The sequence below is a fragment of the Bactrocera dorsalis genome, chromosome 2 (assembly GCF_023373825.1).
Source record: "Bactrocera dorsalis isolate Fly_Bdor chromosome 2, ASM2337382v1, whole genome shotgun sequence".
Taxonomy (NCBI): Eukaryota; Metazoa; Arthropoda; class Insecta; order Diptera; family Tephritidae; genus Bactrocera; species Bactrocera dorsalis.
The window spans coordinates 66,580,618-66,596,660 of NC_064304.1; the positions used below are offsets into that span (position 1 = coordinate 66,580,618).

General features: G+C 38.9%; 1 long non-coding RNA gene across 3 annotated transcripts in view; it reads left to right on the forward strand.

The window, feature by feature from the left end:
• Positions 1-16,043, forward strand: part of LOC105233304 (uncharacterized) — a 1,563,509-nt gene that overhangs the window by 1,222,995 nt on the left and 324,471 nt on the right. For all 3 annotated transcript variants that reach the window (XR_007421867.1, XR_007421866.1, XR_007421868.1), the window contains one exon: positions 9,149-9,529. This is a non-coding gene — a long non-coding RNA (uncharacterized LOC105233304). The remainder of the gene's footprint in view (positions 1-9,148; positions 9,530-16,043) is intronic.

Here is a 16,043-nt window from a genome sequence, read left to right on the forward strand (position 1 = left end):
TTGTCAAATCCAATCCGAATCCAAAAAGGTGAGTGCCGGTAGTGTTCGCAAGATTTTATTTAGAAGTGAAGTTACTGCGTAGTATCAGTATGTTTATGTTATTGTTGCGAAAATGAGCTTCGTACAAGAAGCCAACATTAAATTTTGTTTTAAAATTGGTAAAACTTTTACCGAAAAGTTTCAATTGATGAACCAAATTTATGGCGATGATTGCCTATCCCATAGCAAAGTGGTCCTGAGAATATGTGGGCCAATCAAAATCCGTGATCACCTGAAATTCCATTTAAACTGTGCCATAATTCATCAAAAATTAGACCAGCACGTTACTGTTAATTAGGATCGCTACCGCTCAATGATAACCGAATATTTTTGGCCTGTATTGAAGGATATGGACATGGACAATACGTGGTTCCAACAGGACAGTCCCACAAGCCACACATTGAATGCTACATACAATCGATTTATTGAAAACGCAGTTACGTGAACATCTTATCTCACGAAATGGCGCAGTCAATTGGCCATCTCGGTCATGCGATTTGACCCCGTTAGACTATTTTCTGTGGGGCCACGTCAAGCCCTTGGTCTATGTCATTAAGCCAGCGACGATTGATTAACTTCGATTTATGCTTGAAAACCGTCAAAAATTGGGTTCAGCGTCTGGACTTCTGCAAGGGTGCCCTTGGTGGTTATGCAAAAGAAATAAATAATTTTATTGATATCCTAAACCGTTTTTGATCAATATTACCAGTATACCTAACATACGATTTTTAAACCGGTTGGCCGTATATGTCAGAAAAAAATGTGTCGGATATATTAGCAAAATTAACTGAACGTATGAAATTGAATATACTAACGGGTGATTTTTTTGAGGTTAGGATTTTCATGCATTAGTATTTGACAGATCACGTGGGATTTCAGACATGGTGTCAAAGAGAAAGATGCTCAGTATGCTTTGACATTTCATCATGAATAGACTTACTAACGAGCAACGCTTGCAAATCATTGAATTTTATTACCAAAATCAGTGTTCGGTTCGAAAATTTTTTATCGACAAATTTTGTTCAGCGATGAGGCTCATTTCTGGTTGAATGGCTACGTAAATAAGCAAAATTGCCGCATTTGGGGTGAAGAGCAACCAGAAGCCGTTCAAGAACTGCCCATGCATCCCGAAAAATGCACTGTTTGGTGTGGTTTGTACGCTGGTGGAATCATTGGACCGTATTTTTTCAAAGATGCTGTTGGACGCAACGTTACGGTGAATGGCGATCGCTATCGTTCGATGCTAACAAACTTTTTGTTGCCAAAAATGGAAGAACTGAACTTGGTTGACATGTGGTTTCAACAAGATGGCGCTACATGCCACACAGCTCGCGATTCTATGGCCATTTTGAGGGAAAACTTCGGACAACAATTCATCTCAAGAAATGGACCCGTAAGTTGGCCACCAAGATCATGCGATTTAACGCCTTTAGACTATTTTTTGTGGGGCTACGTCAAGTCTAAAGTCTACAGAAATAAGCCAGCAACTATTCCAGCTTTGGAAGACAACATTTCCGAAGAAATTCGGGCTATTCCGGCCGAAATGCTCGAAAAAGTTGCCCAAAATTGGACTTTCCGAATGGACCACCTAAGACGCAGCCGCGGTCAACATTTAAATGAAATTATCTTCAAAAAGTAAATGTCATGAACCAATCTAACGTTTCAAATAAAGAACCGATGAGATTTTGCAAATTTTATGCGTTTTTTTTTTAAAAAAAAGTTATCAAGCTCTTAAAAAATCACCCTTTATAATTTAATGCCGAAAATATCTGAAATTGACTTACGAATTCCAAAATCTCTAGTCACGCCTAACGCCATTAGGTGCAGTTCTTGATTATAATATTTCAACAAATCTTCTATTGTTGCATAACAAAAGTATCGTGTGATGATATCGGTATTTGTTTCAATGGCTGCTTTTGTTCCAAAAGTACGCAAGCTCCTTTTAGTCACCCTCTATTAGACGCTGTGGTGTCACAGTACATTATTTTTACTTTGTCGAGGTTCCAGTCATAAAGTGCGTTCAACACGGCTTCAGCTTGATCCTGGCCGGAAGTGCTCTCCAGTTTGGGTACACAAGTTTTTCCTTTTTTTTCAAATGAAATCTTCTTTAGAACTTCTCTCGTCAAGTCTAGATAATAATTTCCCTTCCAAAATAATGGTCACTAATTCAGGCACTTACCATTTGAGAGGTGGATGCCAAGGGTTCCTCAAGGTTTCCTTCGGAGCTGGTAAGTTGATCGTGATGCTCTTGCATTTGAATATAATCGTAGTAACATATAACGGTGAGTCTCCGAAACACATTTGCTCACATAGTTTTTCTCTTCATTTTATTTCCTATGTCTTGTCCTTTCTTCTTTTTCGGCTAACTTTTTGTCTACATCCGCTAAAAACTGTGAACCCCCACAAGCATCAGCGTGTGCTATATAAAATAAATTATCTAAAGTGTTCTTAAAATCCTCCTCACAGCGCTTGTAAATTATCTAAATTGTTCTTAAAATCCTCCTCACAGCGCTGGTAAATATCTTGTATTTTTTTAGAATTTTTTTCCAACTCCCCCTAAGCATGGTGAAGATCCACACGTTTTTTACACAGTTAGGTAGGTGGTAGGAATTCTAGTTTTTTCCCAAAATATAATGCACTCCCGAATGACAAGGTTAGCGCTTTCACTACCAGTCAATTTAACTTCGCGAATATTAAAAAAAGTACTGCAAGAACTTGACGATTAGACGGTAACTATGCGCGTATTATTTGATAATTTACGTAACCAACTAAGAAAACAAATTTTTTATTGCTTCTTAATTCCACTGCCGTCTTTTAAATGTACAAGGTGCGCTCCAAAGTAAACAGGACTTAAAAAAAAAACAGAAAAAATGGTTTTTTCGGCATATTCAATTTATTTTATTTAAAACAGTCTCCTTTTTCTTCAATACAGCTTTTTGCACGGTCCAAAAGCATGTCGAACGGTGGTTGGCCGGTATGTCCGCCAGTATGCCGGTGGAAGCCTTTTGAATGGCCTCTACGTCTGCATAACGCTTTCGTTTCACGGGCAATGCATTTTTCCGAAAAGGAAAAAGTCGGACGGTGCCATTTCAGATGAACAAACCGTGCACACACGTGTCGATGTTGTGGAGATGTTCAATTCCATTTCCATGAAGTTCAATGTTGATTTCGGTTGATTTTTGATGAATTCACGAATTTTGATTGGCCCATATGTTGATCGTCATTTATGTCCTCACGACCACTTTGGAAACGTTGAAACCATTCGTGTACTCTGCTACGGGATAGGCAATCATCGCATCATTCATCATTATACATTTTTTGGTGCCTTATGTGAGGAACTGCGACCACCTGTCTTGAGTGTTATCTGAATATACATACGTGCATCGGTACATGCTTCAATTGTACTCCTTGGAAATCCAGAACTCAGATTTCAATCCGGATAAAGTGGAGTGTGAAGTTTTACTCAGCCGAGTAAAGCAACACTTTGATCGGTTTTTTACATCACCGCTTTGATCTGGTCAGCAAGGCGAAGGAAGACGAAATTGCATTTCATGAAGAGTTGTTCGTGTGTCCCGCTGTAACGCCGTTTAAGCCCCCAGACTACCGTCCAGTCATAAATCATGTGGCAGACATGCGATTGAATCCGGTACCAATTAAGGACCGTTTAAGGACCTCTTGGAACTAATGGTTCATAATCGAACTCTCCTGGAACCTGCATATAAATTGGGTAAGCTGCGCCAGTATGTCGATCAAGAAAGCGTTCCGATACAGATCTTTCTTGATCTACCGAACAACTCAGCATAGCATCCGAATACGCTGCGATCGATCATTGATTGTGTGCGCAATTTATTTCCTGCACTTGCCGTTATGGACATTCCAGTGCACCACTGGGATGCGTTAGCAGTTCCTGTACTTTTGCCGAAGTTACCAACAATAACGCGGAATGAACGAGGAATGTGTGTCACAACTGTGAGCACCAGGGGGCGCTAGATTCAAAGAGTCCTGTTTATTTTGGAACGCTGTATGAAATAAGTGAATACGTACTGCTACTGCCACGCACCATGAATAAACATGATTCGATGCAAGTCGTCGTCTTTTAGAGGTAAATGAACAAAATTAAGACCTATGCGATAGAAATTTGAAACTTTCAAAAATAAGGAACACCCTACTAAAGGCGCTCTTAGTTTTTAGATCAGGTTACTACAAAAATTCTTTTTTCATCGTGATGGGGCCTTTATTAGTGTATGCTTTTGTGATCAAGTCCATTCGGAGAAGTTAAAGTCTGTATAAAAACGGTTTTTACTTTTCGATTTAAATCATTTACTAAACTTATAAATCTCCCTACACTATCTAGACGTAGGGAAATTCTTGGTATAATATTTCTTGTAAAACTTTAGAATGGGTCAGTCTGTTCCATCTCCGTTGTCTCATACTAGTTTTGACGTTCGCGCTCGCTCATCCTTTACTTTTAAAATTTTCTAGAACAAATTTTGATTTAAACGAACCATTCCGCCGTATATGACTCACCCTTTACCGTTAAAAAAATTATTTTATCTACTCTTAACAAGCAAGATTTAAAAATAATAATTTTACTTTAATCTAATTCTTACTTTTCACTGTTGAAATTTTTGTTTCTGTATCTGAGCAGTTTAAGATCGCAACGCCTAAAGCTCTTTTGTCTATTAAGACTCGGCTAATTTGCAGATTGCGCCCCTCGCGTCGTTTCGGCGGGAAGAGGGTAATCATTGCTTATTATTAAATACATACGCCAGAAACGTTAAATTTTACCCTAAAGATGGTATGACAGGGCATTCATGAAAGCGAAGTCAAAATTTGTAATGGGGTTTCGTCCATAGCTGAGGTATGCTCAGCCGCTCCAGGGTCAGCCTTGGGACCCACACGAACTCTTAGCAAAGAAACGAGTTTACTCTCGTTAAGATGTAACTACACGAACGAAATTGACGAGCCAGGCGTTGACGTTTGTTGAAGCTGGCACGGTGATGTATACGGCGGTGATGAAAGCGAATGAAATTGGCGAGCCAGGCTTTGACGCTTGTTGAATATGGGGTAGTGTTTTCCGGGCTCCTATGCGAGTCCCCTGTTAGTCGCGTTAGTTTTGTAACGGTGCACTACGGTGTGCAAGCAGCGGTACTGACGCTGTTCGAGGCAGCGCAGCTGTGATTCACATAGTAACGGTGCACTAGTGTGCAGGCAGCGCAGCTGTGAGGGCGATGTATTACAACGCAACTACGGTCGAGCCTTTGCGCGTACCGATATCACACGAAAACTAACAAAACGGCAGAGTCATTGCGAGCACTGGTGTTACACCGATTTGGTGTAATACCTTTTCAGCACAACGCCTGCGAAAACTGCCTCATTCGATTGTTTCCCCCCCCCCTGGAGCAGCGCCATTGCGAGCACTGGCATCGCCCCGAGGTGTGATGCTTTTTCAACGCTATACCTGCGAAGTACCCACTTCTGCGGTATAAGGCAGAGTCATTGCGAGCACTGGCATCACACCGAAGCGTGATGCCTTTTCAACGCAATGCCCACTTCTACGGTATAAGGCAGAGCCATTGCGGGCACTGGCATCACACCGATGTGCGATGCCTTTTCAACGCAATGCCTGCGAAGTACCAAATTCTACGGTATACAACTTCTAGCTACCCCACTTACCCCTGCCTATTGCTGCTGCTTGCTACCGTCGTCGCTGGCGAGCTGGAACAAATGATCGCATTCGGTGGGAAGTGCTTGCTTATATAGCAGCATAGCGCAGCTTTCGTCACCGTAGTGAGGTAAGTTGTGTGCGCAGTCAATGTGGTGAGGTGAAGTTTAGTACGTATGGTGGAAAACTCTATGTTGAGGTATGGTGAGGGTAAATGATGTACTGTGGAGTGAAGTTGAAGTAAATTATTGTAAGGTGGTAAAAGCCACGTTACAAATTAGACGATGGTGAAAACACATATCTCGAGATCCACCTGACCGATTTGAACAGTGCGTGACATTCCCCTGAAATTTTTAAGTTACAGTGCAAAAATTGACGAAATCGGACTAGAGCCACACCTCCTGTATCACAATTTCAAATTTCATTAGAAACTTTCACTTTCCAGTACACATATCAATATATCCTGATGGACCTTTTGCACGAATAGTGCATTTGAGGTGAGCCACCTTATAACTAAAACTAGAGTAAATCGAACAAAAGTTAGACGCAATGCCAGATAAATTATATAATTGGAATTCAGAGAAAATCCTTTCCCGATAGTAGTATTCTGTGTGCATAAATCATGAAGCAATTAATATGACGGGATAAAACTTTGCACAAATAGCCTTTAGAATATGCCACCTTACGGTCAAAAATTATAAAAATCCAATTAAAACTCTTCAAGCCTCTGGGTACCGAAAATAATGGTCAATGGGTGAAATTTAAAATGAGATTCAAATAGAATCCTTTCCTGATAGTAGTTTGGCTTTGTGTTACAAATGGATTGAATCTGGTCAATACTTCTCTTAGACCTCACATACCTAATGTAAAGATTCTTGAACTTCCGGGTTACTTTGTAGCGCATATATCGGTCAATGTGTAAGTTAACACAATGACAATAAGAATGTGTGGTTTCCTTATAACAGTGTATCTTTTGTGCCTAAAATAAATAAAATTGGGCGAAAACTTGACCTAGTCCCCATATAACAATTATCAGCATTTTCAAATATCCGGTTGACTTTTCTCCATATGATTGGTAATTGTATGTGAGGTACTTAATGAAGCCCAGAAATCATTCTTTTAGTATGTGGTATTAGCAAGAAATTATAGAATCTTGTCGACACTACAGTCGATACTTAACATAAACTTTTGCCAGAATCTGAAGGAGTTTCCCGATCTTTAATCTTTGCAGGTTGCAAGAGTATAAAATGTTCAGTTAGACCCGAACTTCTTGTTTTTCTCTATGTTTTTCTTAGAAACCAATATTTCCATTTCAGAAAGTATAGTTCATTTCTATACCCTAGAACAAAATCTTCTAAAATTACTACGTTTACGAAAACAAGAAAAATGTAACTTTCCGATACTTTTATATTTGGATATTACGCGGGGAATTCCCATTTTACTACTTGGACGCCGCGGACTTTTTCTTTACTGCCAAATGACTTCTTTTTGTAAATTATTCTATAAGTGTTAGGTTTTTAATGCTTTAGTTGCTATGGGATTATGCAATATACCAGTAATAAAGCCTTTATAATAATTATGCTATCAAATTTGTTATATACAATTTATTTTTTAACAAAAGGAAATAAGATATTAGCGTGTACCCGAAAGTTTTCTGGTGAGTGTTTATGCAACCGAAAAGATTGATTTCATCTCGTTTACTGATTCAATTACTGTCACTAAAACATATTTGTCAACATTTCTTCAGCTTGAGTACATCTGGTATGATTGAATAATTAGTAATGGATTTTCAAAACGAGGTTAGGTGATGACCGCGGCAACCGCATAAAAAGCAAGACGTGTGCTTATGTTATTATGCTATTTTGCAGCTTTTTTATTCTTTAACCGGATTGTAAATTTTTTATGAATAAGCTTAGGAAAATTTTCTTTTTGATTACGTTCAACCGACTGCTCTGCTTAACTAGAAACTTTTTCAAATAGAAAACGAAGATTCACAAAATAAGTGGTACCAAAGATGGAGAACAGTTTAAATATTTGAAAAATATTTCTTTTTTTGTAATCACACAAGTCTCCGTCTTCGCTTCTACGGTACATATTTGACACAAATCTGTGTGAAGCATACGTACGTATATACTCACAGCTCGCAGAGTGTCGCAGACTGTGGGCTGCCGATCACTGATCTATTGAGATGGATCCAAAATAGATAATCGAGTTAGAGGTGCTGTATTGTCAGCAAAACTCGATATCAAAACCACTTTTTGTTTAACAGACCACTGTAATATCTTCAAAGCGGAGATCAAAGCTATTAAAGAAAGTCTTGTGCTGCAAGGAGTATGCCCACAAAAAATAATCTACATATACGAGTATATTATATATAAAAGATAGTTGTGTTAGTTACACCATTTATAACTCAAAGACGGCTGCGGCTGTTGATGGAATCACTTGAATATATGCGTATAATTTTAAACAGATTATTCCTCCAAATTAATACAATTGCTAAGTATTTGGAATAGTCGAAAAGAACTGCAACCAAATACGCAGTGAAATAGATTATAACTTGCTCAGCCATCAGTCGTTGAGTATGTATTATACCACGTGCATCCCAAAAGACTGATGTTATAGCATTTCCAATCGACTTTTTCGTCTTTCTACGCTCATCGGCTCATCATGTGCAGTCCACTAAAATGACTATCGTTTGGACTCCCGTGGGAAATGATAGAGCTATGTTTCTATTGTCACGCACCGACGCAAAAATTCAAATACTTCTCAGAATCAGTTATTCGTTGTTTTAGTTGAATTATGAACTTGCGAGGCACCGACTTTGCACAGAGCATGCGCCTCTTTAGAGCACCATTGTCCTCGGTGCTCATTTCGCCTGTTTCCAGCTTATCAAATATCTTTTCTTCGCTGGATTTCCCTGAGCCCAAATTCAACAGTATTTTTCCCCAAAAAACAATGCTACATAACTAAACTAACACAAGTTGCTTCACAAAAAAGCTATATCTCATTATAGTTATTAACAAACTAATAGAAATCATATAGATGGTAGTGACAGTGAAGCATGGATGGGTCCTTTAGTAATTTATATATAAGGATGGCTAAGCGCCTTTGAAATCACTAATGTTCACCAAGAAAATGGAATAGATTAAGATTAGTGGATGTAACATCTTATTTCCCTATAAATTTGCAATGGGTTCCAGGACATAGAAAAACAAGCAACACCCTACAATCAGATTTTGGAAAATAAGGAATTTAGAATTTCAGATATTTATATTGGTTCCGGTTGTACCAAAATGAGCCTCCGCTCTACCAATACAAACCAACGTTATGTCGACAAAACTAAATGTTTATTCATTCATAAGCAAACTCAAACTTTCAATGTTTATAATAATTTTATATTTTCTTAATTTAATCTTATATTAATTTTATCTTTATAATTTTCAGTGTTGGTGAAAGTTGATATTGATACAAACAGTACACATTGTGTAGCGGGAAATCAATCTAAAACTAATTCCGAAGTTTTAATAAAGAAAAGCTCTACAACAATTTCTTCTCGCGCAATTTTTGTTGAAGCTGAAAATCGATGTTTCTGTGTGTGGCACTGTAATTGTCATTGCATCACAAAATTGGAAACTCATGTAAATTTCAATATTTGTAACAAAATGGAATACCAAGATAGACAGAAAGCGGGAATATTTCCAAACTATGCTGCTAGCGGATATTTTGAACACAATTTTAGTGAATATGAGACAGCACGTAACCAAGAAGTACTTTATATTTTGATAAAAAACGCAAGCATTCTATTACTAATAATGCTCATATTGGGTAAGACAACGTTGCAAAAATTATTTTTTCATATTTCCATTTCTTGACCCCTATTTTTATAATGAAAATAAGACAAGTAAAGTTAAACGATAAGTTTGGATGGAAAGGAACATTTTAACTATACTCTCGTACGACATGACCCAGGAAGCGCAGCCGCTGTCTCTTAATTCGCTGGGCTAAGTCAATGTCGTCGTATATCTCATACAGCTCATCGTTTCATCGAATGCGATATTCGCCGTAGCCAACGCGCAAAGGAGCATACATCTTTCGCAGAATATTTCTCTGAGAGGACTCATCAGATGTTATCATCGTCCATACCTTTGCACGATATAGCAGAACGGGAAAAATGAGTGACTTATAGAGTTTTGTTTTTGTTTCTCGATACTTCTCAATTGCCCACTCAGTATAAAGAAGCACCTTTGGCAAGAGTTGTCCTGTGTTGGATTGTTGCTGTTATTGCTTGTTCCAAGATAGACAAAATTATCTACAAATTCAAAGTTATGACTGTCAACAGTGACGTTGGAGCATAGTCGCGAGTGCGACGACTGTTTGTTTGATGAAAGGAGATATTTCGTCTTGCACTCGTTCACTAACAGACCCATCTGCTTCGCTTCCTTAACCAGTTTGGAGAAAGCAGAACTATCGGTGCGAATGTTAAGGCCAATGATATCAATATCATCGGCATACGCCAGCAATTGCACACTCTTATAAAAGATTGTACCTGCTCGATTAATTTCCAGCAACCGATTGAAGAAGTCGCATCATAGCGAGTCGCCTTGTCTGAAACCTCGTTTGGTATCGAACGGCTTGGAGAGGTCCTTCCTGATCCTGACGCAGCTTTTTGTGTTGCTCAACATCAATTTGTACAGCTGTATTAGTTTTGCGGGGATATCAAATTAAGACATCGCGGCATAAAGTCAGCGTTTAAATCGGTGAAAAGGTCTTTTCCAAAATTTGGCGTATGGTGAATATTTGGTAGGTTATTGATTTTCCAGTTCTAAAGCCACACTGACAAGGTTCAGTTAGTTTGTTGACGGTGAGTTTTAATCTTTTACACAATACGCTCGATAGATCCTTATACGCGATGTTGAGGAAGCTTATCCCTGAATAACTCGGCCGGCAATCCATCGGCTCCCGCCGCTTTATTGTTCTTCAGACGGACAATTGTCATTCGAACTCCTTCATGGTGGGGCAGTGGAATATCTGCTCCATCGTCATTGATTGGGGAATCGGGTTCCCCTTCTCCTGGCGGTATAGTTACATTGCCATTCAACAGGCTGGAGAAGTGTTTCCTCCATAATTTTATTACGCTCTGAGCATTGGTAAATAAATAACCTTTGGTGGTTCTAGATGAGTATGCTCCGGTCGTGAAGCCTTCTGTTAATTGCCGTATCTGTTCGTAGAATTTTTGAGCATTATCCCTGTCGGCCAACTTATCAAGCTCTTAAGACTTACGCATTTCGGCCATTCACTTTTGCTGTCTGCAAATACGTCTTACTTCCTACTTCAATTCCCGGTATCTATCCCCTCCCGCACGTGTTGTGGTCTATCTTAACGTTGCGAGGTAGGCAGTCTGTTTTCTCTGCGCTTTGTCACGGCACTCTTCATCGTACCAACTTTTCTTTTGCATTTTCCGAAAACCAATGGTTTCGTTTGCAGCTTTACGTTAGGAGCTTAAAATGCCGCTCCACAGTTCATTTATACCGAGTGGTTGATGAGTGCTCTCAGAGAGCGGAAGTGCAAGTCGAGTAGAAAATCGTTTGGCTGTCTGTTGTGATTGGAGCTTCTCGACATCGAACCCTCCTTGTGTTTGTTGACGTCCGTTTTGATGAATTTTTCTATGCTAGAATCTAGTACGAGGGCTGATATATATATTTCTGGCCTAATAACGAAAATAGGAATATTTATCAACGAAAATGGTTTTTTTTTATTTTTTTTGCTTTTTTTTTCTTTGAATTTGGCTCTTGGAAGACCCACACGGTCGATTGCTGTTTTGTTTCGGGCTCATACGCATAGATCCATGATTCGTCCCCTGTGACGATCTTATAAACGTCTTTTGAAGCACCGCGATCGTATTTTTTCAGCATTTCTGAAAATTCTCAAGCGTTTTTGAGAAGCGAAAATGTAAACTTGGGAAATGCGCGAATAAAACAAGAAGCCTAATTGCCTGTCTCGAAAATAAATTGCGATAATAAATGAAAACGCGTCCGGTCGATTCGATGGTTCTAATACAATAGAATCTTTATTTAATTTCATTTAGTTGCTTAGCCTAAATCTTAAACTAACGGCTTAAACTAGTGGTAATGTTCATATGTATAAAAAAGGGGTAAATATAATTATCTTCAACTTTTCGTTCAATATTGTAATAGATTATGGTAAGTATTAAGGTAAGTAGTAGATTAGTAGTATGAATGCATAATTAAGGTAAGTATACAATAATTTAAATAATTCAATATTTTATAATTTTTTATAATTCATTTTTCTTAATTTTAATTTCAGGTTTAAATATACATATATATCTTGTCGCTTGACGCAACACCGGCCACCTTGACAGGATCAGATTCCTTCAATATCCAGTGGAAGGACAGCCAGTTTGTGGATGGGGCGCTTAATCGTGCCCGTCTTGGTTGCTACTTCTGCGACTCGCACCTTGCCGTCTTGCCCTTCGACGGTTGCGACGACGCGCTCTAGTACCCACTGCTGCGGCGGCACGTTGTCCTCGTGGACGAGAACGAGGTCGTTGAGCTGCATATTGCGTTTGGGGTGCAGCCACTTGTTGCGCTCCTGAAGGCCCGTCAGGTATACTTTGGACCACTGTCGCCGGAACTGTTGCTTGAGACAGCAAACAAGTTGCCATCTCTCGCAAAACGAACTGGGTCCACTGGCACCTTCTCTGGGGTAATGCCCGCAGGGAGCATCCTATTAATAGATGCGCTGGTGTTAACGCCTCGCCGTCGTTGGGATCTTGGCTCAGAGGCACTAGGGGGCGAGAGTTGAGGATGGCCCCACTTCGGCCAACACTGTTGCTAACTCCTCTGCTGTCAGTAGCGCGCTGCCGGTTACCCGAACGATGTGGTGTTTGGCGGACTTCACCGCGGCTTCCCATAATCCGCCGAAGTGCGGCGCCCGCGGTGGTATAAAGATGAAGCTGCACCCTTCGTCTGCTGCGAATCTCTTCAGTTCTGGACCCATTGCCAGAAACGCCTCCTTCAATTCGCGCAGCTTGCGATCGGCGCCGACGAAATTGGTGGCGTTGTCGCTGAATATCTTCGTCGGGATTCCTCGGCGTCCAATGAACCTTTTTAGGGCGAAAATAAATGAATTAGAAGATAGGTCCGAAACTAATTCTAAATGTACTGCTTTTGAAGTAAAGCAAACGAAAACTGCAATATATGTTTTTACGGGTGGTCGACCGCGTATTTTTAACGTTGTGTATATCGGACCACAAAAATCTACGCCACATATAAGAAAGGGCCGTAGTGCTCGAAGTCTTTCGACTGGCAAATTTCCCATTATTTGGTTTTGCCACTTCGGCTTGTAATGAAAACAATGTATACAGTTTCTTACGGTTCTACTGCAAGCTTCTCGGGCATTAATTAGCCATATGCGTTCTCGAAGAAGCGCAACCAACGCTTTAGCCCCAGCGTGGTGATTTCGAATATGCAGGAACCGTAAATACGTTGTAACGAAGTGCGAACTTTTATTTAATAAAAGCGGAAATTTGGCATCGTATGGGAGAGGTGCATTTAATAAGCGACCTTCTACTCGGATTAATTTGAATGACAGCGACATATCCGAGTACTCATGCAAAAACGGGTTGAGTTTTTGCAAGTTTGCGGGTAGGGTGGTGCTTTATGCAATTTTAAATAACATCCGAAAATTCTGAATGTTGGACCACCTGTGCAATTTTTAGAAAGCTCAAGTTTAGCTCTTCTGAAGTCAGATCTTGGCCCCTGGAGGATTTTGGTGGTCGCCTGATCCATCGTAATATATATGCGACCACACGAAGCAATTCTTTATGAGAAGAGAATTTTTCAATAAGGTCCAATATTGAGTTTTTCTCAGCAGTCGAAATTAATGTAAATGTATTTTTCTTCTTCTCTAATGCTTCGTCTTCTGGTGAGAGCTGGAAGCGGTTATTAATTAGCCATAATGCAGGGTCTTCTAGGAGGAACTGTGGACCGCCAAACCATATTGAATTATTCAATTCGTCCACGTTACAACCCCGAGACACTTGATCGGCAGGATTTTTTTTCGTTGGCACATGTCGCCAATGTACTTTGTCAGTCAACTCTTGGATTTCGGACACTCTGTTTGCGACGAAGGTTTGTAGTGAAAATGGATGTGTTTTAATCCAATGTAAAACGATTTCAGAGTCTGTCCAAAATGTAATATTTTCGAAACAACATAGACATTTCGACTCAACATAGGCGCTACTCTTGACCATATTTTCGAAAGAAGATGTGCTGCCGAGAGCTCAAGACGCGGAAGAGATTTGGTCTTCAGCGGAGCCACTCTAGACTTTGCAGTAAGCAGCATGCATTTAATACCACTAGCAGATTGGCTTCGTATGTAAGTTAAAAAACATTTTGTTATGTTTAATAAAAAAATATATTTTGGGAGCTATGCTCCTTTATTGAATTCCACTTAAGAACTAACATTTACAATTAATTATACTTAACTCTAGACCTATGTTTGCCGCTGCTACCCGTTGTGGGAGTTTGCTGACGCTGCGCTTCCCACAGGTTGGCACTTCGCTGACGTTGCGCTTCCCATAGGTTGCCACTACACGTGTCGCAGTCTCAGCGATTTAGTGGTATCATATTATTTTACTTTGTATCATATGATATTACTGCATCATATGATACTTTTGAATGTATGGGGTGCTAACTAGTCCCCCCTTGAAATTTAAACGTCCTCGTTTGAATCTTTAGGTGTATTAAAAATTTGGTTGAGACCTTCTATTGCCGGCTGTGAGAGTTTGTTGGGTTTATCTTCTTTTTGTTTGATTAGAAGTTTCTTCCCGAAAATTAGGGCGATGAATATTAAAAGGATGATTAGCGTGATGCTGGTTCCGTGCTTTACTCTGTTTGCTGCTTCTAACAGACTTACTTCTTTTGTATTGTTGAAGTTAAGCTGTTTCAGTATCTCCAGCGAGAGGAATTCTTCTATATTGTGTAGTGCGGATGACGGTTGAAGGATGGCTGGTAGTGGTTTACTTGCTGTTCTTTCTTCGTTATAGAACTTTTTTCCATTGATAACGATTGTTACGTTGGTATACAAAATTATGAAGGTCCCGTTTAAAAATGTAGGTTCGTTGTTTATTGAAATTTCTCCGTTGTATTTATTTAGAAATATTATTCCTGGTCCCATTTCCTCTATGGTTGGAATATGTTGGTTGTTGACCTCCGTGCAGTTTGGCAAACGACTTTTTAGAAGATTATTTATACAAGTATCATTACTTAAATCTATTACATTATTGCTTAAGCATATTTGTAAGGAATTGTATTTTTTACAATAATTTTCTATTCCATAAATTCCCTTTTCACAGTTTAGAATTGTATTGAAATTGATTTTATTGATTCTCCCGTTATTTTTTACTGCTCTAATATCTAAAGTTTTACAATTTTGGTTATCTACGGTTGGGAGGCTAACAATATAAATTATAATTTTGCCATTGGTTGCAATTTTTATTTCGGAAAATTCGAGTGCTTCGTCTAAATTAACATATGGAATATTGTCATTGTCTATTACTTTTTTCACAATATTTATTTCTTCATTTGATAACATAAAAGAATTTATTATATTGGCTTTTGCCCAATGTATTGCGTATGCAATATTTAAGATTTCTTCCTTAATTATTTCTAATTTATATTTTAGCTGTAAAAATGCTTCAATTTCTAAACTCTTTTCATTTTGCATGGTTTTAATTATATTATTCGTAATATTTGTTATCTCGCTAATTTTGCCTATTGTAAGTTTGTTAATTAATACCTGATTATTGTTATTTTGTAAAACATTATTTATCTTACTTGAAATTATTTCGTAGTCTTCATGGTCTGGACTTCCTGCAATCCATTTCCATGCGCTACCCAGGAAATTTATTGATATTTTATTTTTTGCTCTACTTTTAGATTGTTAAGTTGGGCTCTTATCTGTGTTATTAAGTGGGATATGAAGGGGTAATTAGGGTTTTTGCGGATAGTTTCAATTTTAATAGTCGCTTCTATGTGGTCTAGTGTGTCCGTATATTTTTCTATGTCAATTTCATGTATTATCCTAAATGTTCCTGTTTGTAGTCTAGCCGTTCCCTTTTCTATTGTTATTAATTGGGAGTTTGAGTAGTCGAGGATCTGTACTTCCGCCAGGCATAGCGGTAGTAATATTCTGGGAAAAAAGGTCAGTACATATTTAGTTACGTATTCTACCTTTGTGAATTATTTGTCCTTTTTCAGTTAACACGGTACTATTTCTATCTTCCTTAACTATTTCTTTACTGTAGGGTTTACCTAAC